This window comes from Centropristis striata, chromosome 2, assembly GCF_030273125.1.
Source record: "Centropristis striata isolate RG_2023a ecotype Rhode Island chromosome 2, C.striata_1.0, whole genome shotgun sequence".
Lineage (NCBI taxonomy): Eukaryota > Metazoa > Chordata > Actinopteri > Perciformes > Serranidae > Centropristis > Centropristis striata.
The window spans coordinates 1,652,488-1,677,503 of NC_081518.1; the positions used below are offsets into that span (position 1 = coordinate 1,652,488).

The window sequence follows — 25,016 nt, forward strand, 5'->3', positions numbered from 1 at the left end:
GGGAGTCGGTGGCATGGATTCAATATCAGTGGACTGTCTGGGAATTTACAGCAGTCGTATAGGAGATTCAGCTGAGCAAGTACAAATGTGTGACCGCCGAGAACGCAGCCAGGTACTCAACAGCAATTGGGCATGGGAGACATGCTGCATGCTAGTGAATATCCTGTACGTGTGGTCTGATTTAGCAGATACGATCACAAAGACACACTGATTGAAGGTGCAAATACTTCAGTCATGTTGCAGGGTTTGCATTGTATGTGGTACTTATTTATACATAGTCGGTGTGTTAGATGGCGGTCGGCACGTCCCCGCTTTGGAGAAGCAGGCAGGAGTACCAGCAGGGAGGCTAAGCAATTTACTGCTGTGGATGAGAGCTGCAGCAAAATGAATTTTAGCCACTGAGGCAGCGGTAGACCAGAGACTTGCATGTTCTCTGAGGTAAAATGCACGCTATTCACTGCAAAAAATAAGAAATAAGTAACTAGAATGAAGCAAATACATGCTCAAAACAAGTAAAATTATCTGCCAATGCAGTAAGTAAATGTTTCTTTGTAAAAATATCTACTGGATAGGCACTGGAATACCAATCATGCCTTGAAATAAATCCAAATATTTTTATTTTGAGCAATTATGGCTTGAATAGCCAACTGTAGTAACATTAAAATAAGCCAGAAATACTTGAAACGAGCATGTTTTGGTGATAGAAAAATGCTTTTGAAATAACATTTAAACTACATTCAACTACAACTCTCAATTGGAGCCAATATTTTAGGTAAAAACTCACCATATTCAACAGTTGAATAGATTGAAAAGCATGAAAAAGCTCACAATGTCAATCCTAAAAACAAGTCTTTTAACAACAAGATAGTTACATAAGCACATAAAGCTATGGTCAGTAGGTAAATTATACTCAAAACAAGATAATTAAGATACTATTGCTAGATATAAGAAGAAAATTAAATATTACAGTATATTTTTGTTAAAGATCTGGTGTTTAGTACATTTAACAGTGAGAAAAAGTATTTTTTACAGAAGATAATTGCAAAAAATACAGTGGTGGCATGTATATATATTGCATTAAATACATATTACAGTGTATTTTACAGTGGAAAACTGTCAAAAGTACAGTTTTGGCTGATATACAGTTACAGTGTTTCATTGTTACTGAAACTGAATTAACTCATTTATCATTTTACGTCTTTTACTGTCATGGTTTAGCAGTTTTTCACCGTAAAATCCACAGCCATTTTTTTTACAATGTAACTTGTTGTTTTCTACATTTTAAAAGGTGTTAAAAGTTCCATTTAACATACGAGATCACCTTCAATCTTTTTTTCCCTTTCTGCTGAAAGGCCCGGTTATAAGCTTCATTTTATGCCGTGGTGATTTTCATAGTTTAAAAATGTGCAATCGTGGTTTTTCAAGCCTCTCTCTTGCATGGAGCACCTTATCTCTTTTCTGTGGAGGCTGAAGCAGTGTGTGTGCTCTGTGCTTTTTCAGGTAAAGAGGGACAGGGGCGGTGTGGGCATCACCCCATCCTCTCTCACACAACTCTACAGTGCACCTTGCCCTCTGAGTGGGCAATACACGCCTGTATCAGTTTCACCACCCACCCAGAGCACTGCATACATCTGCATTTCCATCCACTTAAATGCAAAGTAAAAGTGCACCTTTAACACAAAACAGTGTGGTTGCTGAGAGAGTCCAACTAACACAAGATAGAGGTGGGTATTACTGGAAGGGTGGAAGGGAGGCAGAGAGCCGGTAATTCCAAAGAATGGCTCCCAATGGAGCCGTATAATACAGCATGTACACGCAACAAACACGTACAATAATATAGACAGAAATGTACACACACAAACATGCACGTACAGACTCAAACACCCACACACACACACACACACACATACCATTACGATCATACCCTAATTTCCACCATTAAATTTGGCAGTGCTGTTAATACAAAATTAATGCATTAAAACAGATGACTATCTGTGAGCTAAATAGCTATCAATTCTAAGAGAGCTGCCAAATTCCCTGTGTGAGAGAGCCAGGGAGGATCTGCCTGGATATTGCTTTGTAACTGTCCTCCCCCCCTTATTCTCGGCACTAAAAGCTGGTGTGTGTATGTGTGTATGTGCACGTGCAATGGGAGGCTTACACGGGTTAGAAAACTGCAATTCACACCTGACGCCATGCAATGCACTGCAATAGAGCAGACCTGTCTCCTGATATGAATGAAAAGATTTTTTTTTAGAGGAAGGAAGGAAGGAGTCAGGTTTTCCCCTATCGCCCTGCAAGAAAATGATATATATATAAACTAGTTCTTGGCTTTAAGACGTGTTAGAATAAGTCAAGCAGCACCTTTTGTTATTCAAACACAGTGATGTCATGGCAGCAATCATAAGCAGTGAGGTAACTGTATTTCACTCTGAAGGGAGACAATATAATGTGCCTGTTGGGTTGAAAAACACACCGTGACCAAAGGGAGAAGAAAACACCCTGGTGTGGCTTAATCACTGTGTGACAACTGTGACCATGTACTGTAGAATACATATATATACAGTATATATATCATGTTGCATCTAAAAAGGAGAAATCAGAATATGGTTTAATTAAGAAATGCATGTGATTTAACCCTTTATAGGCCACTCCTGGGGATTGAAAATGTCAAACCTGAAGTGTTATTGGAGGATATTACAAGACTTTTTGCAAAATGTTTCATTTTTATATTGCAAATCGAGGTCAATTGAGTCATTATTATAATATTTATTATAGTCTCTTTCCCACACCAACCCTAAATAGACAATAACACATCATTTGCATCCATCACCACTTTATCTTTTACCTTTAAAGTATTTATCTTTTTAGACTACTTATAACTAGGGTTGTCAAAAGTATCGATATTCAAAAAAGTATCGATACTAAAATGTCCGGATACGATACTCATTTTCAAAAGTATCGAGTATCTGAAGCTTGTTATCATAGTTGCAGTTTCTTTTTGCACTGAACTGTTTTTTATTATGAATATTTAACCTGTGGTTCTGTTAATTTTTACAAGTTGCATTTTTCTTGTTGATAAAAATATTTCTGTTAAATTTTGGGGTCTTTGTTTTTATCCTTGTGGTATCGAAAATGGTATCGAGTATCGAATATTTTCCTGAGTATCGGTATCGAGTTGAACATTTTAGTATTGTTACAACCCTACTTATAACATATGCATAATGTCTGAATGTCTTTTTTAAAGCACCTTATATATGAGAAGCACACGTACATTTAGTTGTATACTTTTTTTAATAGAATGACAATAAAGGAAAGCTTGAATCTCGTATGATTAACTGGTTCTATGAGCTCACGGAGAGCGAGGAGACCTGTTATAGACGTCTAAAGACTCAAGTTACCAAATATGGTTCTTTGCCTGATAAAGGGTTAATGATTTGTTGTGGAGAATATCTGACATTAATGACTCCCTTTCTTCTCAGCGGTGTGTATTTGTGCATGCACAGACGTTTGTTGGGGGACTTGATTCTCATAAATCTGCTCTCTGGGATTCCCCTGGAACGTAAGCAGGTTATTTAGGAAAGCGGAGCGGAGCGACTGGAGTCACTGAGTGCTCGCTGTGTTTCCCTGTCTGCCAGCAGCACGAACAACAGCTCCAACCACAGAGGCCCCACTGGGTGCCAAGTGTGGTGGCTGCTTTGAATTAGCCACTGCAAGCTGCAACATGCCTAAAAGTTGGGTTGTGGATTAAGGGGAGTGTGTACTCCGGGCTCAAAGTGCCTACCTACTGCTTCCTGCAGCTCATCCCCACCCTTGTCCTTTCTTCTCCTCCCTAATCCCCGCCATGCACCCCTCCAACTGCATCCTGTCCCTCTGTCTCAAACCCCTTAATGTGCTAAGTTGCTTCCTCTGCTGCCGCGCGTTAGAAATGATCCATCACTACCGGTGAATAAAAAACAGGCTGCATATTTTTCTTCTCCGGGAGGGAAACAAAACGGAGCTGTGTGTGGTTACGGGAGGGCAGAAGGTAAAGATGGATGGCGGGTGGAGGGGTCCTCGGAGAGGATGACTTAACACGGGCCTAGTCGGGGAGGGGTCACAGAGACACTTAAAGACAATACGGCTAGCGCTGCTCCACACCCACCACTCTTACTTACTTTAACATTAAATAAAGCAATAATTATTGAATTCCGTTTGAATGAGTAAGATGCTAGAAAGTAAACAATGGGAACATAATTGCAAAGGGAAGGCAATCAATGCAGGCAGTCATTTGGGCCATGTTGATTGTGTAGGCTGCTGTATGTGCTCAGTGTGTGTGTGTGTGTGTGTGTGTGTGTGTGTGAGGTGAGCTAAGGGGAGTACGGGCTGTGACAAGGAGCTGAGTAATACACTCTCACATACGCACGCACAAAACAAGAGTTGGGTAATCCCTCCTTCAATAATGACCCTGGGCTCTAAACAATAGCTCTCAATCAGCTGATCAATGTGTCCACATAATTCATGTGCGAGTCACTGTCTTTGAAAGGGGAAGAGGAGGAGGAGGAGCAGGCGGGCGGTGGGGAGATCAATGCCCTGTGTGGTGATAACGAGCCTGGGCCTATGCCCACAGGAGCACCACACTGGCGTCCAGGGTCTCTCTCATTAAGAACATTTGGATAAGCATGGCTATACATACATAATGTGCACTTCTAATCGGAGCCAGATAAACACATTTCCCCTTCGTCTTAATGAGCTCGGGCCTGCTTTTGTGACACACAGCCATGACTCCAAAACAGGCAGGAAATGATGTCAATCCCCCAAACAAGAAAAAAAAGAGTAAAGCAAATTAACAGCAAGCTGTTGGCCTCCTCTTTCAGTAGCTAATTAACAGCTTAACCTCCTGGTGCTTTTATGAAAGCCATGCTGGGAGGAGCTTGCCAAAATTGCAGTACAATAAGTCTGCCTGCAGGAGGCGAGAGCAGGGTGGAGCCATGGGGGGACCCAAACAACTGTTACAGACACTTGATGACATGTGTACTGGCAAGGTACCATCTGGAACCTGAACGGGGCAAATCAGGACCTGCCCTGGCCTTCTCTCCATTACACAGTGTACTGTGTCAACATCACAACCCTCCATTTTGGACAGCGGTGACAATAATTACTTGTACAGGGCTGGGGAAGAGTTTTTTTTTCTTTTCATTTTAGCACACAGCAGCAGGCTGAGAGGTTGAGATTTTTGTAGAGTTTGAAAATAACAGGTTTTATGCAGTAACAAGTCTTTTAGCTGGATGGTGCTAAAAAAGAAAACAGATAACACAAAACATTATTATCTCTAGAAAAAAAAAAAAAAATGGTAAAAGGCTCCAATAAAATGACCCACAGCTCCAACCTAGCTTCTCATTACTCCACAGTACCTGAGTATTTATTCTTCACAGGCAGACACAGATTAGTGCAACCAGAGGCCACTAATATTACTCTAGAAACCACTCCCTGTCTTCTGGCTAAGAAATCGGGCCGCCATGCAGGATTTAAATCTGAATTACAGCCAGCGTGACAAGTCTTGCAACCAGGAATTGCGTGTTTAAGTATACAGCTTTTTTGCAGATGCTTCCTGTGAGCGGTTAGCGTTAGAAACCACAGCAATACCTGCGAATCAGTCAAACAGAATCATCTCGTGTGTCTATATTAACAGGGTGATTTAGGGGAAACTGCTCTGGTTGTCTGAGCAGAGCTACAAGAGGCTGCTAATGGAAGTGTGTGCATGCATACTTAGATAAGAACAATATGAGTGACTACCTAGATGTGGACTGTGCAGGTCAGTGATGTGTTAGTAGGCTAAAGACAGAGGCAGCCCTGCACCCACACAGCTGACAAGACTCTCCAACACCTCTCTGCTTCTCATTTGTCATTTTGCCATGCTGACAATGGCAGCGTGGCCTTGTGGAGTAGCTGCGAATGTGGGCTGCAAAAAGCTTGTTAGATGGAGGCAAAAGATGAGAAGGAGAAAGAAAAAAGTTTAAAGAGGGCGGAGGTGAAAGAGCCCTAGAAGAGCAAAGGGAGCAGTGAGTCGGGGGATAGCAGGCTGTTGGATTAAGATACAGGCAAACACTACTTGTAATGATTAATGCAGTCAGTGAGAATTAAATTCAGAGCAGGAACATTACCCAAACACAATTAGTCCTCGAGAACAAACATCACACACTGCCGTGAATGCAGATTCTCTGCCATATGATTGTGAGGGAGTAGCCATCAGAAAGGCAAAAAGAAAGTTAAACGTGTCCGACGTGGTTTTCTACAGAGTTAAAGTTACGATTATGTGTCCCCTTTTCCACACTGTTAAAAAAAAGACTTTTGTTTTTACGGTAAAAAAACGGCAGCTGTGGTTGCCAGGACTTTACCGTAATAAATACAGTGCAACTTTTTGTAACATTACGGTATAATGTACGTATAAATAAAAAGTTTTTCCATCAAAAGAAACTTTGTTCTGCCATATAATTGACAAGAGAATACTTTATAAATGCTGCATAAATTAAAGATTTTACCATTAAATATTACAGTTTATTTCTGTTGGAGATATGGTGTTTAGTACATTTAACCCATTGAAGCCTGGAAAGCGGATACGTCGTTTTGTAGTATTTGTATAAGCTCTCAAATACTTTTTGAATTTCATTTCTATCTGCTACAGAGGCAGAAAAATCTATTATTTAGTAGAAGCGTTGACACTTCTGTTGAATTTCCAGAAAAACTTCAGGTTTTAGGGGCTTATTTTAAAATCGCCCAGAGGTTTTACAGGAAGTTTTAGGCGTCAATGGGTTAACAGAGAGAATTTTTTTTTTTTTTACAAAAAAATGAATGCAAAAATGATGGTTTGTACATCATATTTTTTGCTACAAACACAGTGCCAGTGCATTTTACAGTGGAGTAATGTATTTAAAAAATAAATAAAAATATAAAAAATAATGTTTTGGCTGATATATGCATTTACGTTTATCATTTTAGGGTCTTTTACTGTCATGGTTTAGCAGCTTTTCACCGTAAAATCTACAGATATTTTTTGCAGTGCACCTCGTGACCCGGAGAGAGCCCTTAAATGTGCCCACAGCAGCAGCCGGGGTGACCAAAAGGCTCGCTGAGTGAACTGCAGGCCTGCCCACGCTCTCTGGCTCCTAAGCCTATTGTCATTAGCTGATCTCCTGTTCCACCTTTTGGCTGACGTAACGGCAGAGAGGAGACACAGAATCCAGCCTCCTCGGGCTTGTATTATCTAGCTTTCACCCCTGGCGTTCTCAGTTTGGTAGTGTAAATATTTCATTACCACATAATTGGTTGCTGCTTCAGGCTACGCAATAAGGCTGTCATAGCTGTAACACTGTATGTTTTCTGACTATCCTGTATCCGGTTTTATGTAAAATTCATAGAAATGTGTTTTTTTCGGGGGGGATTGGAGGGCGTTTGAGCTCTCACGAGGGGAAATGTTTAGTTGTTCGTGCTCCGGCTTTTCTAGAGACAGCAGCTAATTAAGAACAGTGATGATGTGCTCAGCCAGTGTCAATATTTAACCCGGTCTTACACGGCTATCTTTATTAGAAGCATTGCGCCGACAAAAGGAGCAACATGGCCTTTGAGAGGTCCTCTTCTTAAAATGAAAATTAATGAGTGGGGTTGAGTGGAGGTGAGTATACAGAGTGGGTCTATATGTGGGCTTATTTGCATGGAACATGAAGTACCTCGTTGGAGTGAAACTGCCGTTGAGGGTTCTTAAAGCAATTCATACAGCAAACACCCACCAGTTTCACCTGTCAACGCTTCCATAGCGGCCGACTAAAAGCTGAAACTTTAATGAGTGAAACCCTGACATTGCACCTTTGGTGTGCTAAAGTAGAGATAAAAAGCTAACCTTTTAAATGGAATGAAAAATACTATTCCATCACTTGGATTATTTATGGTAGAGTGTCAGGGTCTTTGTACAGTCAAAGAGTCACTATGCACATTTTGTAACTGGAATAGCATTCAGAGACCTAGGTCAAGGTTTACGGTGCGTTCAGGTGACCCTCGTCAAGTTCTCAAATGGTTCCTCTCACTACGCTACAAAGTATATTTTGTTGCTAAGAGTGTCAAAAGGAACATTGACAGCAGTATTTTGCATGACGACCAATAGCAAAGGAAACAGAAGAACAGGTTTGCAATCATATTTCATGGCTCAACTTCATAAAATAATGTAAAAAATGTCTGTAATTTTTACGGTGAAAAGCTGCTGAACCATGACAGTAAAAGATGTAAAATGATAAATGGGTTAATTCAGCTTCAGTATCAATGAAACGCTGTAAATGTATATATCAGCCAAAACTGTATTTTTTACATTTTCTTTCTTAAAATACATTACTCCTGTAAAATACTCTGGCACCGTGTTTGTAACAAAAATATACTGTAATATATATACAAGCCATCACTGTAATTTTTGCATTTATTTTTTGTAAAAATACTTTTTCTCACTGTTATATGCACTAAACACCATCTTAAACCTGAAATCAACAGTGCTAATAATAATAATTTCACCGTAATATTAGAAAAAGTTGCACCGTAACTGTATATATCAGCCAAAACTGTTGTTTTGACAGTTTTCCACTGTATTTTTTACAATTATCTTTTGTGAAAACTACTTTTTCTCACTGTTACATGTACTAAACACCATATCTTTAACAAAAATATACTGTAATATTTAATGGTGAAAAATGTATGCAGCATTTATAAAGTATTTTCTTTTCAGTTATATGGCAGAATAGCGTTACTTTTGATGGAAAAACCTTTTATTTATACAGTAAAAAATGGAATAAAATGGCAATCTTAAACATCAAATCAACAGTGGCAATATCTTTTTACCGTAATATTTTAAAAAAGTTTTACCATATTTATTACAATAAAGTTCTGGCAACCACAGCTGCCACTTTCTAACCGTAAAAGCAACAGTTTTTTTTTTTTTTTTCTTTTACAGTGTTCTCTATTATGCCAACAGCACATGAATGCAGCACGACTGTCCTGTCTGGTGATGTTGACAAAAGTGAAAATCAATTTGTCTCTCGGCTATAATAAGTTTAATAAAAAAATTAGGCCAGTAGGTTTTCTCCGTAATCCTGCACTGCAAAAAAATTTAACTTGACAAGATTTTAACGGTTCACAAAAAAATATGTAAAAATGACCACTTAAAAGACACAAATTGACCAAAAAAAGACACAAAATGACCAAAAAAAGACACAAATTGACAAAAAAGACACAAACTGACCAAAAATAGATGTAAAAATGACCACTAAAAAGACATAATGATGTGACCTGTCTTGTTTTAAGAGTTAATTTCTTATTTTAAGCGTTCAACATGCTTATTTCTAGATCTTAATTCAAGAAATCTTGTCAAGGTAAATTATCTGTCCATGCAGCAAGATCATTTCCCTCAGATTTACTGTTTTTATCTGGTTTTTTCATTTAGACACAACTTTTCACAACCTCTTTAGTAATTAGAAGCCTACCATTAAAACAGCTGTTTGCCCCTCTGATAGGGACCTAATATTCTCCTTCATAAGATCCATCCTAGCCTTTGACCCATGCCCACAGGGAGGTATAGTGCACTTTTGAAAAATGTCTGTGTGTGCAGTGCCCCCTCCCTCCCTCCTAACTAACTAACTCTATCACTAATACACATGAGCCTCTCTAACACACATTTCTTTACATGCTGGTGGTGCCGGGCCTGCTCATTAGCCAAAGAAAAAGACATAACTCCCCTTTCCATAAAAAGAAAAAAAAGGAAACAAAAGTGCTCATTGATCAGGGTGATCAATTGAGGATCAATAACCTAAACCCTCATCATTCCCAGTGCAGCATAATTGCAGCTGAGATATAGTTGTCATCACTAAAAATCAAACACAGAGCAGACTAATTGGAAGAGGCCTATTGCTTTGCTCACGCTGGCAGAAAGCTTTACAAAGCCCCAGAAAGACTTGTGATGGCCGGCCTGCAGCTTCCCAAAATAACTGCTCATGCCATTAGCAAAGTGTCATCATGGAGGTCATTGTGCTGGCTGCCCATTTGGGGACATTTAATACAGGGCACAGCAAGCGTCCACACAAGACTGCTTTATATCCCCTTTCATGTAACTTGTGCACGTAAGTTATAAGATCACATTAAGACCCGCTTTTATTGGACAACTTGTGATTTTAATCTAATGTTTTGGAGGAATGTCCTTATTAGACAATTTGTTGCTGACCTCTGTGTTAAGCAGTGGTCAGAAAAAAAGATGTCATTTTCCAGTCCAGTAGTTGAGCACAGTAAAGAGGCTTAGAGAGCTGGTAAAGCAGAGAGGCGTGCCTGATATAATAGATATTTCACAGGCTGGCATCGCACAGCCAAGCTAGCTAGCTGCCCTTACTGGCTGCACCATATACACTGCTCAATCGTGCAAAAAATCTCAAACTATACTTCAAAGCCCTACCACTTTTCCCCTTCCTGTTTATTGATTAGGTAGAGCTCTTGTTCAGTAATTGTGCAGTAAATCAAGCATGGTGAGCACTAATCTCAAACCCGGGAGGAAAGTGTTAAAGGTAAAACCTGCTGAAAAGTGCATAATTACGGTGCTGTGTTGAGCCAGGAGAGAGGAGATACTCCTCCCTCTCACATTTCTCACTCACTGCCTGCCTGCCTGTGCAACCAGCAGCAGCAGGGAGAGCGAGGGGTGGCAGAAGAGCAACGGGAAGTGTATACAGTTTCTAACCACCTCTCACTCCCTCCCTTACTCTTTCAATCCTTCTCCCTCTCAATGCATTCCCAACCAAAGCGCCGGGGGCGCCATGCTTGTAAAGAAACCACAGCCTTTTGAGTGCCTCTTGTATTTACAAACGGAGGCATGTTGGAATCAAAGGCATTACCACATGACATAACACATTAAACAGCTGGCAGATTGAGAATTTATAGAGTGAATAGATAGTGAGTGGGGTAAACAGGAGTTGTGCCGTTGTTGGATCATTTTAGCTAGCTAGACTTTGTTACGAGAGACAAACTTACCCAAGCAGAGAAGAGTAAAGGAGCTCCCTCTTCCCTCCTCTAACACACAGCTCAGCTCAGGCTAGATACTCCAGGTGGAGACAGCTATCACTTTCCCATCAACTTCCTGTTCCTCTTGTCTCTCCGCCCCCCTTTCCTTTCCTTTCCTTTCCTTCCCACTCCGCTCTCTCACTCCCAGCTGCACAACTTGGTTTCTGTGCCATGTTTGAAGAAATACAAAGCTGTATCCCCCCCCATTCTATCTTCTGAAGTACTAAAATCTGCAGTTAAAGAGATTTTTTTCATCCCTTCTTCTCTCATCCTCCCCCAACGCTTTCCCCCGTGTTGCTGTTCTGCCTAATCTCACCTCAGTTTTTATTTCACCCTCATCAGCAGGGACCTAAAAATAAATGATAAATGGAATATGATATTTTAAAGTCTTATCTCTTATCTGTTCTTACAGGGGAATAATAGGGTAGTTAATCCTGCAGATCCTACTCAAATTGATTAATCAGCACATGCGGACAATCAAATAAATGATTAATATTCCCCAGTCCTGTGGTCGGACAGTTACCCCTGAAACCATCAGTAATAATTCAGTAACCCTTCCCAGACCACAGGCTGCAGCTAGTCAGCCTCACTCAGCATCAGCTCTCTGATGTTCAGCAGGACTTTGAACTCCCCGCACAGAAACTCACACTCACCAGGGGTAAGACAATCTGCAGTCCTCTCTCTCTCAAACCCTCCTACAATGCCTGCCTACCTGATCAAACTCACACGCCATATACAATATATATACAACACAACACAGAATATAAGACAAGGGCTGCTTTTTCTTTCTCAAGATAGAAGCAAAGCCTTCATTCTACTGGAGGAGGCTGCAGAAACAGCAGTGGCGGTTCTAGACCAGTTTTATTGTGGGGGCAAAGCAGGGGCCAGTGTTTAATCAGGGGGGCACAGCAAAAAACAGCAAAGATTATATTTAAGCATTCAAACATTTTATTTTAGCGTATTTAAAAAAGTCTTTTTTTGGTCATTTTGTGTCTATTGGTGTCTTTTTTTGTCATTTTGTGTCTTTTTTTGGTCATTTTGTGTCTTTTTTTAGTCCTTTAGTCCAACATAAAATGTGATTTTGAATCTTTTTTTTAACTTTCAAAACACTATCATGCTCAATAAAGAATTTTAAATGTTGCAAATGTGCATTCATTTCAGAGTACACTGAGACATTAAACTGCATCATTTTCAATTAAATTCTGGAAAAGTTGGTGTGTTCTAAAACTTTTGACCAGTAGTGTATATGTATACACACACACACACACACACACACACTGGATTACGATACGATACGATACGATACGATACGATACGATACGATACGATACGATGCGATACGATACGATACGATACGATACGAAAACTTTATTATCCACTGAGTGGAAATTCCTCTTTGGTTTCACCATAGACATGTCTCAAAACAACAGAATAAAACAATAAAGAAAATAGTAAAACAATAAGGAAAAGAAAAAAGAAAATTCTCTTTCTCAATGACTCTACAGACACATGGAGTAAAGAGAACCAAATCATGGCGAGGCCAATTAAAATACTTTACCACGCAGTGGTAGAAAAACCTGAATGTTATGTTATGTAAGCGTTTGGTGACGTGCCTGAAAAAATAATGCCACCGTGTTCCCACAGCGAGAGAACCAGATGTCTGCAGGCATGTCTCACACACACACACACACACACACACACACACTCAGTGACAGAGAGACAGGCTGTTTAGCAGCAGCTCTCCCAGCCTCACACACTGAGCTCACCCTGTCCTGCTGCTGGACAAAAGGGGGAATCTCCATTGAAATAGGGCCTTTTTTCTCTCCCACAGAGGTCAGTGAGCAGCCATCTTCATGGTGCTCCTCTGCATCTGAAACTGGTCTCAACCAGGGAGAGAGAGGGCCAGAGGCTGGGGAGAGGAGCCCTTTACTCCCCCACATTTGGGGAACAAACAGCCGGGGAGGGACGGGAGATATATGTGCATGGAGGTAAACACAGCTTGGAGGTGTGGAATGTGAGTCTGGTGGTCTGTGGAGGCCAACACTGCAAAAAAGGTGTGTCTAAAACCAAATAAAACACTAATTCTAAGGGAAATGATCTTTCACTTGACAAGATTTCTTAAATTAAGATTGTTAAGTCTCGAAATAAGCATGTTGAACACTTAAAATAAGAAATTAACTCTTAAAACAAGACAGGTCACATCATTGTGTCTTTTTAGTGGTCATTTTTACATCTATTTTTGGTCATTTTGTGTCTTTTTTGGTAATTTCACGTCCTTTTTTGTCATTTTGTATCTTTTTTTTGGTCAATTTGTGTCTTTTTTGGTCAATTTGTGACTCTTAGTGGTCATTTTTACATATATTTTTGATAATTTTGTGTCTTTTTTGTTCATGTTGTGTCTTTTTCATGTCATTTTGTCTTTTTTGGTCAATTTGTGTCTTTTATTGTCAATGTGTGTCTTTTTAGTGGTCATTATTACATATATTTTTGGTAATTTTGTCTAATTTTTGATCATTTTGTGTCTTTTTAATGGTCATTATATGTCTTATATTGGTCATGTTGTGTCTTTTTTGGTCAATTTGTGTATTGTGTGTAAAATAAGAAATAAACGCTTAAAACAAGATAAATAACACTTCTTATCTTGGTAAGAAACTAATAATCATCAGGTCACTCTGCTCGGGCCAGTTCATCACTGCTTGCAGCTTCAATTTATCTGGTTTTAAGAGTTAATTTCTCATTTCAAGCGTACAACATGCTTATTTCTAGATTCAACAATCTTAATTTAAGAAATCTTGTCAAGTGAAATGATCTGTCCATGCAGCAAGATCATTTCCCTCAGATTTACTGTTTCCATCTTGTTTTTAGCCACACCTTTTTTAGCAGTGAATCCTCCCACAAACAGCCACATATATACAGTACCCAGCGAGTGTTTCAGCCCTCCCTAATCCCTCCTCTCTGCCGTACAGGAGGTTTGGCCTTTGTGTTGCGTCTGACCAGCTGGTTGCCTGAATCAGCATGTGCAGCTGTCTGCAGGGACATGGTGACTCTTCACTGCATTGCTATGTTTTAATATGGCTGCCTGGCATTACTGCAGCCATTTAAAATCCACCGAGGAAGAAGAAGCGGCCTTGGGGGGAGTTTACACAAGCGGAGAGCAGGTCGGGCCTCAGCTCTAAGACGTATTGATGGCTTTTAACTAGTGTTTGAGAGGTTGTGGTGCTGTGAGAACTTGACTCACAACCGGGGGAAGTCCGAGCTCCACAGAGTGAGTGTCCATTCACTCCTCTTGCCAATATGTCTCATGATATATAGCTTTGTGTTTAATAGGCGCGGGCATGGTGTGTAGGGCAGCGTGGTGAAAAAGCCCCGGTTTTATATAAGCGTTACAGTTCACTTTGATCTCTTCTCTTGCTCCACTGTTTATAAATCAGCCACACAAATATTTATGAGCGGAACGAGGAAAATGGCTGGTCTGGTTTGTATCTCTGGCCTCTCCCCTCCCTCCCTCCCGCGTCCCCTCCCTCCCTCGCTCCCCGTTCGTGGCTGATGTGTGGATGAGGCCACCGCAGACGCAGAGCGAGCGAGCTTAGCGAGCATAGGCCCCAGGCCACATCCATCATATCTGCTCTGTCTCTGGCTATTGTGTGGCCCTGCAGAAGGCTGACCCAACCAGAGCAAGTCACAGAAAAGACAGCACAATTAGTAGGAACGTATGTATTAGTGCTCACTGGTTGGACTTGTTTAGAATGATGCAGAATAGCTGAACATTGCATTACATTAGATGTTATTTAGCTGATGCTTTTGTACAAAGGAACTTACAATAAGTGCATTAAACCTGTAGGTAGTAGACTCAACCACAGGAATCAAAGTACTGAACTTTAACCCATTTAAGCCGGGAAAGAGGATACGTCGTTTTGTAGTTTTTGTAGTTTTTTCCACCTGTTTTCTGTCTCTTGGCCAATGAAATGCATCAGAATACATGTGGGAGTGTCGCAATGCAACATGGGATTTTTCCAGAACTTTTAAATCATCACCAAAAAAAAAGACACAAAAGGACACAAAAGGACACAAAATGACTATAAAAGACACAAAATGAGAATACATGTGATTGTCTACTAGTTATGAGTTTTTCTTGTGTGATTTTGTAGCATGCTGGGAATGTTTTTTATTTATCTCTGCTTAAGTGAACATATTATTAGACTTTTATTTAGCAGTGGGTGACCTATTTGTGTTTTTGTTTTGTTCTGTGTATTTGTTGTTCGCTTCCATTTTTATTTATTTAATTATTTATTTATTTGTTTTATTTTATTTTATTTTTGGTAATTCTTCTTACTATTAGTTATTCCTTATCTGATTTCATTTTATTTTATGTATTATTATTTTTATTATTATTATTATTTTTTTTACTTGTTACACTTGACACTGTTTTGACTCTCGTAATGTCATCTCTTGATTTTGTTATGTCACTGAAAAATCAATAAACAAATGTTTAAAAAAAAAAAAAAAATTGGGGGGTCTTTGTTTTTATCCTGGTGGTATCGAAAATGGTATTGAGTATCGAGTTGAACATCTCAGTATGGTGACAGCCCTAGTATGAACTAGTAGAATATAAGTGCATTGTATGTACACAATCAGGAACAAAGCCATGCACGTCAATAAGGCTGTGTATGCTGCATGCATCTGTGCCCCTGACTAATTCATCAGTAACAACGCTCGATTAATTAATACAGCCGTGCTGAAAACATATCGGCTGTGCTCCCTTTTAGCTCACCTATCTGTTCCTGCCTACAGCAGACACAATGGGACGGGCCCGGAGCTGCTGGATCCATACGCTTTAATTGCTCCCCCCTGCCCTGACCTCTGATCCAGATCACTCTGATATACAGCATCTCTATTAAATTGGGAAGTAGGTAAATATTCTTCTAATGACCCTCAGTTCTAGCGACACCATTGAAAACGGAGGAGAAAAAAAAAATCAATCTTGTTTTTTTCCCTGTTTGCCCTTCACTGACTCTATTAGTTCCCTTTTTATCTGAGGGTTGACTCCAAAAATGTGGAGGGAGAGCGAGCAGAATGGAGTGTCTACTCTCCTTGTGACAGGCCAATGGACTTTACTGAGATGCATTTGGGTAATGAGGAGATTACAAACCTGTGCTCAGAAGGAAATATCTTTTTAACGGCATCTTGACTGTCCTTCAAGTAACACATTGGGGTTTACTGAGCCAACATTAAAAAAAAAGAAGTCAGACAACCTTTATCTAAACCCAACAGAATGTTGATCCTGCAATCTAGACTGGAGATAATTTAAAAGATAACGCGGTTCAAGCGGGAAAGAGACAAACTCGACCAAATGTTACCCATCACGTAGAGAGAGAGATAGTGCTTTATGCAAGGCTGCGTGCACGTGCATGTGTGCACGTGCATGTGCATGTGTGTGTGCAGTGTACAGTAAAAGCCGATGAACTGTACGTGTGTGTCTGTGGGCAGGGGTGGGTGGGTGGGTGCAGTGGGAGTGGGAGTGGGGTGCTAGTGGTGGACTGGCTTGTCGATCGATGCAGTGATTGGCAGTTAATGGCTTTTCCTGTTCTGCTTGGTAACCCTGGCCTGATGGCTGTTGCTTCTGATCACAGATGGCAGATGGTGTTTGATTTTCGTATATAAACCCCTGACTTTGTGGAGATGGCTTCATCATTTTTAATGATTTAAAAGTTAAGTTGAATACTGGGAATAGTCCAATGCTGGATCTCTCATCTAAAAAAAAAAAGCCCTAACCACCCTTCCAGATGTAAGGACTGATCTCTGTTAACTACACGCGCCACTCATGGTTAGTATTCTGCTGTAAGCCACCCTATCCTTCCGATGGTGACTTATTAGAAGGAAATTCACAACACATATGTTTTTCTTCTATTTTGTGTTGGCCTCGTTTTACTTAGAAACTTGCTCCTGATCTAATACAGGCACTCAAAGAATAAAAAAAAAGTCCTGAAATCTTGGATTTTTCTCACAGTAATCTCATGATCTGAAGGGTTTTGCCTTTATTTGGCTCCTCGCTCGTGCACTTTCAACTACTTAAAGCTAAAGTCTAGGGTTTGAAGGGGGCATATTGTGCTTATCTTCAGGTTCATACTGATGCGTGAGATAATGATGATGATGATAATGATGTATATGTGTGTGTGTGTGTCAGAGAGAGAGAAAGGGAGGGAGAGATTTAGATCATACTGGGACTCATAACTGCAAAATGAATCCGCCCTCACTCCTGAAACAGCAACAAATAATAAAATACTTTGCTTTACAGAACTTATTAAGATGCTCTCTCTCTCTCTTTTTCTCTTCCTCTCCCTCCCTCGGCATGCAAATTAATACATTGATCATTTGAATAATAATTTGCATTCCAGATCTCACAATTTCATGTTCAAACTTTAACGGCTCCCAGAGTTCTCATTTGAACAGTAGCTGCACAGACAGCCCTTATGGTTCAAATTATTTCAACATGACTATTCCAACCTAACAAGCATAAATTAAGGAAATTCCAATCTTGTGACAGAGATAGGCCATCTGTAGGAAGGATTCAAGTTTGAATTATTCAGCAGTCCTTAATTTTAGGGCTAGTGTTGATTGAATGTGGTGACATTATTATAAAAAAAGAAGGAGAGTTTGTGGGGCTGGCAGGGAAGCCAGTGAGGGATGAGAGTCTATGATGTGGGAGTGAGCCGAGGAGTTCAGTGGCTGTGGAGACTGTGTGTTTCCTCTGCTGTCTGAAGAGATCTCAGAGGAAAGAGGCCTCTGTAAATCAACATGAGATTGAAGAGGACTTTATAAAACACAAATGTGTGGAGCTGCTTACACTGAACAAAAGCCTCCACTCCACTTGAGTCTTTCACTTTCTGCAGCTTCGGCTATAAAAGACCAGCGTCAGACAGCGAGACCCCGAGGTTGGCCACATAAACGGAGAGCAGGGTGAGGTGAAGGTGAGCCAGGAACAGAGATGATATGTTGGGGCGGGGCTTAAAGGCATGGTAGTTAAACTTCTTCTCTTTTTTTTTTTTCCAACGCCACTCTGTCTATTCTGGGCATCAGTTTGTCATGCAGGAATGTGAAGGCCATAAAGTATCGGTGCCCTTGAGAAACTGAAGAGCATTCTGGTCCCCAACTCTTAAAGCTGTCTCTCTCTCTTTCACTCACTATCACTTTCCCCAACTTACGCCCCCTCGCTCTCTCACTTTAAAGTAGAACACAGGTGTAGAAGACGGCACCCGTGGGAAAGATAACATTTGGGAACATTCCTGGGGTTAAAAAGAGGCTTTTTTTTCTGATATTCTTCATCTGGGGAACTATGTAATTGCCCTGGTTCCATGACTCTTCCATGCCTTTGTAACCTTTGTGCCTGCACCCCTTACATCACTACCTAGTCATTTCCATATTACAATTTAAACAAGAGATTCTATTCTCTGCTGCTGCTTTTTTTTTTCATCTTCATCTTTCCATTTTATCCATCTTTTGTATTGAAGAATAAAAGGCACGATGATGAGAAAACAAGGTGCAAAATGATCTTTTCCAGGGCCCCCAATAAAAACCGCATGACACCCTGGGCTGCAGCGCTTAATTACAAAAGGATGAAATCTTTTCTTCTACATCTGGAGAATACATTGTCTGCATAACACTGATAGATTTACAGCTCCCACTTCTAACCCTGGACTCCAGCGCACAGCAATTAGGCAAAACATGGACGGACAAGCAGAACCGTGAAGTTCAGGAAGAGATGGCTATTCTCTCCTGGAGCTGCAGAAAAAAAAAAGACCTCTCATGCCCCACTGTTTCAAATAAAAAATCCACCCAGAAAACTGTTCTCAGGGAACTGGAGGATGGTTAATCTTTACTCAGGCCTTGATCGTGGTCACAGAGAGGTGAGGCAGACTTTTTTTTTCACTGCACAGAGTGCTTCACGTCACATTCTGCACTACATAACCCGTCGGAAATAGAGCGCTGTGAGGAGAGCATGCATGCAGGCATCAGCACCTCTCTGACCCATCACTAACAACAATGAAATCCAGGCGAGAAATTGCTGGAGTTCTGCAATCCAACAGTAATCGATGCACCACAAAATGGAAAGACCTTAGGGGCAGATTTGTTAAAACAAAGAAAAACCGAGGTAAAACAAAAGGCACTACATGCTCTGCACACTTAGGGGCTATTTAAATGGCTGCAGTACTGTAAATCAGGCATGGGGTTGAATCTGGCTGCCTTCAACAAACACACACTGCAAAAAAGGGGTGCCAAAAAACAAGATAAAAACAGTAAATCTGTGGGAAATGATCTTGCTGCATGGACAGATAATTTCACTTGACAAGATTTCTTAAATTGAGATTGTTAAATCTAGAAATAAGCACAAATTGACCAAAAAAGACACAAAATTACCAAAAATATATGTGAAAATGACCACTAATAAGACACAAATTGACAAAAAAAGACACAAAATGACCAATAAAAGACATATAATGACCATTAAAAAGACACAAAATGAACCAAAAAGATGTGAAATTACCAAAAAAGACACAAACTGACCAAAAATAGATGTAAAAATGACCACTAAAAAGACACAATGATGAAATGAACTCTTAAAAATGAAGTTAATTTCTTATTTTAAGTGTTCAACATGCTTATTTCTAGATTTAATAATCTTAATTTAATAAATCTTGTCAAGGTAAATTATCTGTCCATGCAGCAAGATCATTTCCCTCAGATTTACTGTTTTATCTGGTTTTTAGACCTTTTTATCGGTGTGTAATAAACAGAGGAATAAGCCCAACAATGAGTCGTCTCTTAACATTGATGGGCTTTTTTGGTAATTTTGAGTCTATTTTTCGGTCAATTTGTGTCTTTTTTGTTTATTATACGTCTTTATTGGTAGTTTTGTGTCTATTTTCTGGTCATTACACGTCTTTTTTGTTCATTTGGTGTCTTTTTATTGGTTATTATACGTCTTTTTTGGTCAGTTTGTTATTTGTTGTTCTAAATCTAAAGTTTTTTTGCTGGCAGCTTTAATTTATCTTGTTTTAAGAGTTAATTTCTTATTTTAAGCATTCAACATTCTTATTTTTAGATTTAATAATCTCAATTTAAGAAACCTTGTCAAGAGAAATTATCTGTCCATGCAGCAAGATCATTTCCCTTTAGATTTACTGTTTTATCTGGTTTTTAGACACACCTTTTTTTGCAGTGCCCTCAGAAATAGATGTAAAATGAATGAACACTGTTTATAATGTTGTGTTTAGCTCCTCAAACATCCTTTCGGAGTGGAACATTACAAGGCCCGGGGAATGAAACAGCAGCCACGGCCACATATCCATCACTCTGCAGCATTTATCTGTCCCAGGACTCTACTCTGTAGGCCAAAGCCAAACAGAACGGAGGTCCCTGTGTGCTCATCCTGGTACCTAAGACCTCCTCCCCTCTCCTCATCTGTCTCTTCACCCTACCTTGCTTTCATGTACAGCTCCAGTGAACACAGACCTCAGAGCTGAGTAGTTTTGTGGCCCTGACCACTCGGAGGCCATTAATCTGGTGGCTTAGCCACTGATGTATTGATGGTAGAGAGCCGGTAAGCCTGCCTGCCTCACTCTCTCCATCCCTTCAGTTTAGCAGCTACATAGATTCACAGGAGCCTCCGTCTGGCCTCATCACGCCGCTGTTTACCTGCCGGCCGCCACCGTTAGTCCTCCAGGTGGCGTGTCTGTAGGTCGCCTCGTGTACTGACCCGCTGTGAGACGCTTCGTTCAAGTCCTGATAGTCACTCAGTTGGTTTACATGCATTCGGATACGTCAGGAGTCTGGTTTTCTGTCTCTGTGCTGGTTATTTTGTGTAGGTCAGGGGCCCTCGTGATGATATTTTGTGGCCCCCACCTTGATATGAAAGTTTAATGTTTTATATGAATGGCACTTTACCGTGATGTGTGTGGAAGGTCCCTTTAATTACTTTTTTGGTAATTTTGTGTCCTTTTTAAGTAATTTAGTGTTTTTCCGTCATTTAGTGTCTTTTTTTCTAATTTTTTCTAAATATTTTTGTGTCTTTTTTAAATAATTTTGTGTCTTTTTTGGTAATTCTGTGTATTTTTTGGTCATGTTGTGTCTTTTTAAAGTAAATCATTTTTCTTTGTCATTTTGTGTATTTATTTTCTAATTTTGTGTCTTTTTTGTCATTTTGTGTCTTTTTTAAAGTAATTTTGTGTCTTTTTTTTGGTCATTTTGTGTCTTTTTTTAAGTAATTTTGTGTCTTTTTTTGGGTCATTTTGTGTCTATTTGAAGTAATTAAATTTTTTTTTCTGTCATTTTGTGTCTTTTCAAAGTAATTTAGTGTTTTTTCAGTCATTTTGTGTCTTTTTCTGATTTTGTGTCTTTTTTTGGTCATTTTGTGTTCAGAACTGCTCTTAATGTGTGACCATTGTTGTTGATTTCAATTGTATGTTTTATCTTTAACTGTATTTTAACTGTTTTAACTGTAAAGTGTCTTTGTGTACCTTGAAAAGCGCTCTATAAATAAAATGTATTATTATTGTTATTATTATTATTAGTTAATAGCACTGGGCATCATGAAGAAAAGGTTTGCAATTTTTATTTTTTTATTTTTTTTACATTTTTAAGGATGAAATCACTATTGTAAAAGTAATCCTTAAAAACTACAATCTAATAACACTATTTTTCAATGTAATCTGAGCTGATTATAGTTATTACATATATTTTTTTAGAATCTGTTGACACAATCGTGATTAAATGTAACTCGTTACTACCTAAACCTGTATATTAATATTTCTGGCATGTAGGCAATCTCACATAATTCCAGATATTAATTTAACCATCAAACATCATAATTGGTAACGTGCGATAATTGCAAAACATGAAAAAAAAACAACTTTATCCATCACTTCAATCTGGCCAATCATAGTTATTAGCTTATTTGTGTGCATGTAAATGTAATGACGGCCAGCGTATACTGCAACTCATTTTACTTTGCAGTACGACTTATACATAATAAGTTTACAGGAAATGTTAGAGGCTGATTACATGGAATTCTGAACTTTTTGAGGACGAGACAGAAGGGAAACAATCTCTGTGGCATCTCTGCAGAGAGGATAAAACACAGATATGCGTCTGGAATATCACGGAGACAAGATGGAGGTAGAGAGCTGGAATATAACACAGATTAGAGTCAGAGACCTCCAGTTGGTGCAGGAAGAACTCCCAAAATGTAATAGTCTGCTCAATAATGTCCCCATCTGATACTAATAATCACTTTAAAAAAAGGAATAACTTGACTTTACCATTTGTCATAATCACAAAATTTAAAGACAGATTTAAGCCTGGAAAGCTTTATATGTCCTCTTTTTTACGAGAGCGAGATCTGTTGATTTAATAAGAGAATCAGTGTATTGACGATAAAACGTCTCAAGTTAGAAGCAAAGAACTTTTAAGTAAGTAGATGGAGGAGAATGTTTAGTTTCCCAGCAGGAATAAAGGATGGATTAAAGATATTTAACCTTAAGCAGATCCACAAACTAGACCACACACTGTCCATACTGGCTGGTTTTTGGTGCCTTTTACCCCGTATTTATTATGTTTATTAACTTTGTGGGGTTGATGATGAAGAAAAGGTCTGAAAAAACACAATATGTTATATTGTGTTTTTTCAGACCTTTTCTTCAGACAGAAACAGAGTGGACTGTGAGGTACACTGTAAAAAATGCAGATTTTACGGTGAAAAACTGCTAAATCATAACAGTAACAACAAAACACTGTAAAGATATATATCAGCCAGAACAGTATTTTTTATATTTTCATTAAAAAAACAACAATACGCCACTGTAAAATACACTGGCACCATGTTTGTGACAAAAATATACTGTAATATACAAGCCATGACTTTAATTTTTGCATTTATTTTTTGAAAAAATATTTTTTCTAACTGTTAAATGTACTAAACACCAAATCTCCAACAGAAATATATTGTAATATATATGGTAAAATCTTTTTTTAGATTAAATTTATGCAGAATTTATAAAGTATTTTCTTGACAATTATATGGCAAAACAAATTGCCATTTTATTCAATTTTTTAGCATAAAAAATAAAAAGTTTTTCCGTCAAAATAATCACTTTTTTGCCATATAATTGACCAGAAAATACTTTATAAATGAAAACGCATAAATTAGAGATTTTACCATTAAATATTACAGTATATTTCTGTTAGAGATATGGTGTTTAGTACATTTAACAGTTAGAAAAATATTTTTTTTTACAAAAGATAAATGCAAAAATTACAGTGATGGCTTGTATATAAATTATATTAAATACATATTACAGTGTATTTTACAGTGGAGTAATGTATTTTTCAAAAAACAAAACTGTAAAAAATATAGTTTTGGCTGATATATACATTTACAGTGTTTCATTGTTACTAAAACTGAATTAATTTATCATTTTTCGACCTTTTATTGTCATGGTTTAGCAGTTTTTCACTGTAAAATCATCATTTTTTACAGTGTATGTATCTGTTGGGAGGTACAAAGTGTACATCTACACCATACATCACTGTATTGTAGTGACAAAACCACCTCGGGTACATAAAGTGCGACTTATCTGCCTTGACCTGTTATGAACCCAGTCACATCAGCTGATAGAGCCTTGCATCCTATTCCTTTCCTTCCCAAAACACCAATCTGCCTTTTTCTGCTGATCCTGCTGCAGATAACAGGATCAGCAGCTTCCTCGTACATTAGCAGGAGCGTGCTCTGCTGCTCTTGTCCAAAAAAAAAAGAAAAAAGAAAAATCCAATCAAAACAAACAACCATTAACACAATGACCAAGGGTTTCCAGCTCCCAGCTGACAATGTAACACATCATCTGTATCCTTTCTCTAATCCTCCGATGGCTCCGTGTGATGGAACAAAGAGAAAGCTTCTCTATCGCCACCACAGGCCCACCACGCAGGACCCGCTCTGGTAATGCACCGGGCCCTTTTAACTCGGCCAGTTGTGGTAAACAGCTACTGGGGAGTGGGGGGAAAAACTGGGAAAAGACCAGCCTGAACTCTCTAACCCTTAATAGGACACTCATTGAAATACTTGCAAATTCCAAATTTCAACCCTGGAGAATATTGGAGGATATTACATACAGCCAGAATGTGTAAAAAAGGATTTAAAGTTGTGAATCTGCGAGAAAAACTTGCTACTTTAATCTAGTAAATTTGCAACGTTTTTCTCGAAATATTACCTCCCCCCGGGTTTGTATTTTTATTTTTATTCATACTTGGCCCTAATATGCCGTTCTCTCTCTTTTCTCCTGGTACAAGTCACTGAAGAATAACTAGTTTTCGAAGAATAAGTTTCCCAATTTTTTTCTCCTAAATCTGCGACTTTTTTGCGCAGATTTGCCACTTTAATCTATTAAATTTGCTAATTTTTTCTTCGAAGTATTGCCTTCCCCAGGTTTGTATTTTTTTTTTATTCATATTTGGCCCTAATACGCCGTCATAGTCAAGTTCTCCTGGTACAAGTCACTGAAGAATAACTCTGTTTGTACGACTGTTTTCTTGCAGATTTTTTTTCTAAATTTTTCATTTTTACATACATTTTTACATCATACTGATTGGTCAGATGTCATGGGGTCACCATCTGTGATGTAGCCTGATCTTTGCTGATTAGCTGGAAGAAATCCATGTGGTTCTACGACCAAACAGAGAGACATGGAGATCCAGTTAGATATCCACTGAAGTTACCAAATATAGTTCTTTGCCCGATAAAGGGCTAAGCAGCTTTCTGCTGCCCGTCTTTCTTCCACTTTGTACGTCCCAGAAACACCCACAGTAGGCCAAATTCACATACAATCAGCAGCAGCAGCAGCAGCAGCAGCATTAGCAGCAGCAGCATTAGCAGCAGCAGCATTAGCAGCATTAGCAGCAGCAGCAGC

At 39.1% G+C, this 25,016-nt stretch overlaps 1 protein-coding gene across 1 annotated transcript in view; it reads right to left on the bottom strand.

Annotated features, from left to right (window-relative positions):
- Positions 1-25,016, bottom strand: part of zfhx3b (zinc finger homeobox 3b) — a 189,133-nt gene that overhangs the window by 89,215 nt on the left and 74,902 nt on the right. The window lies entirely within an intron of this gene.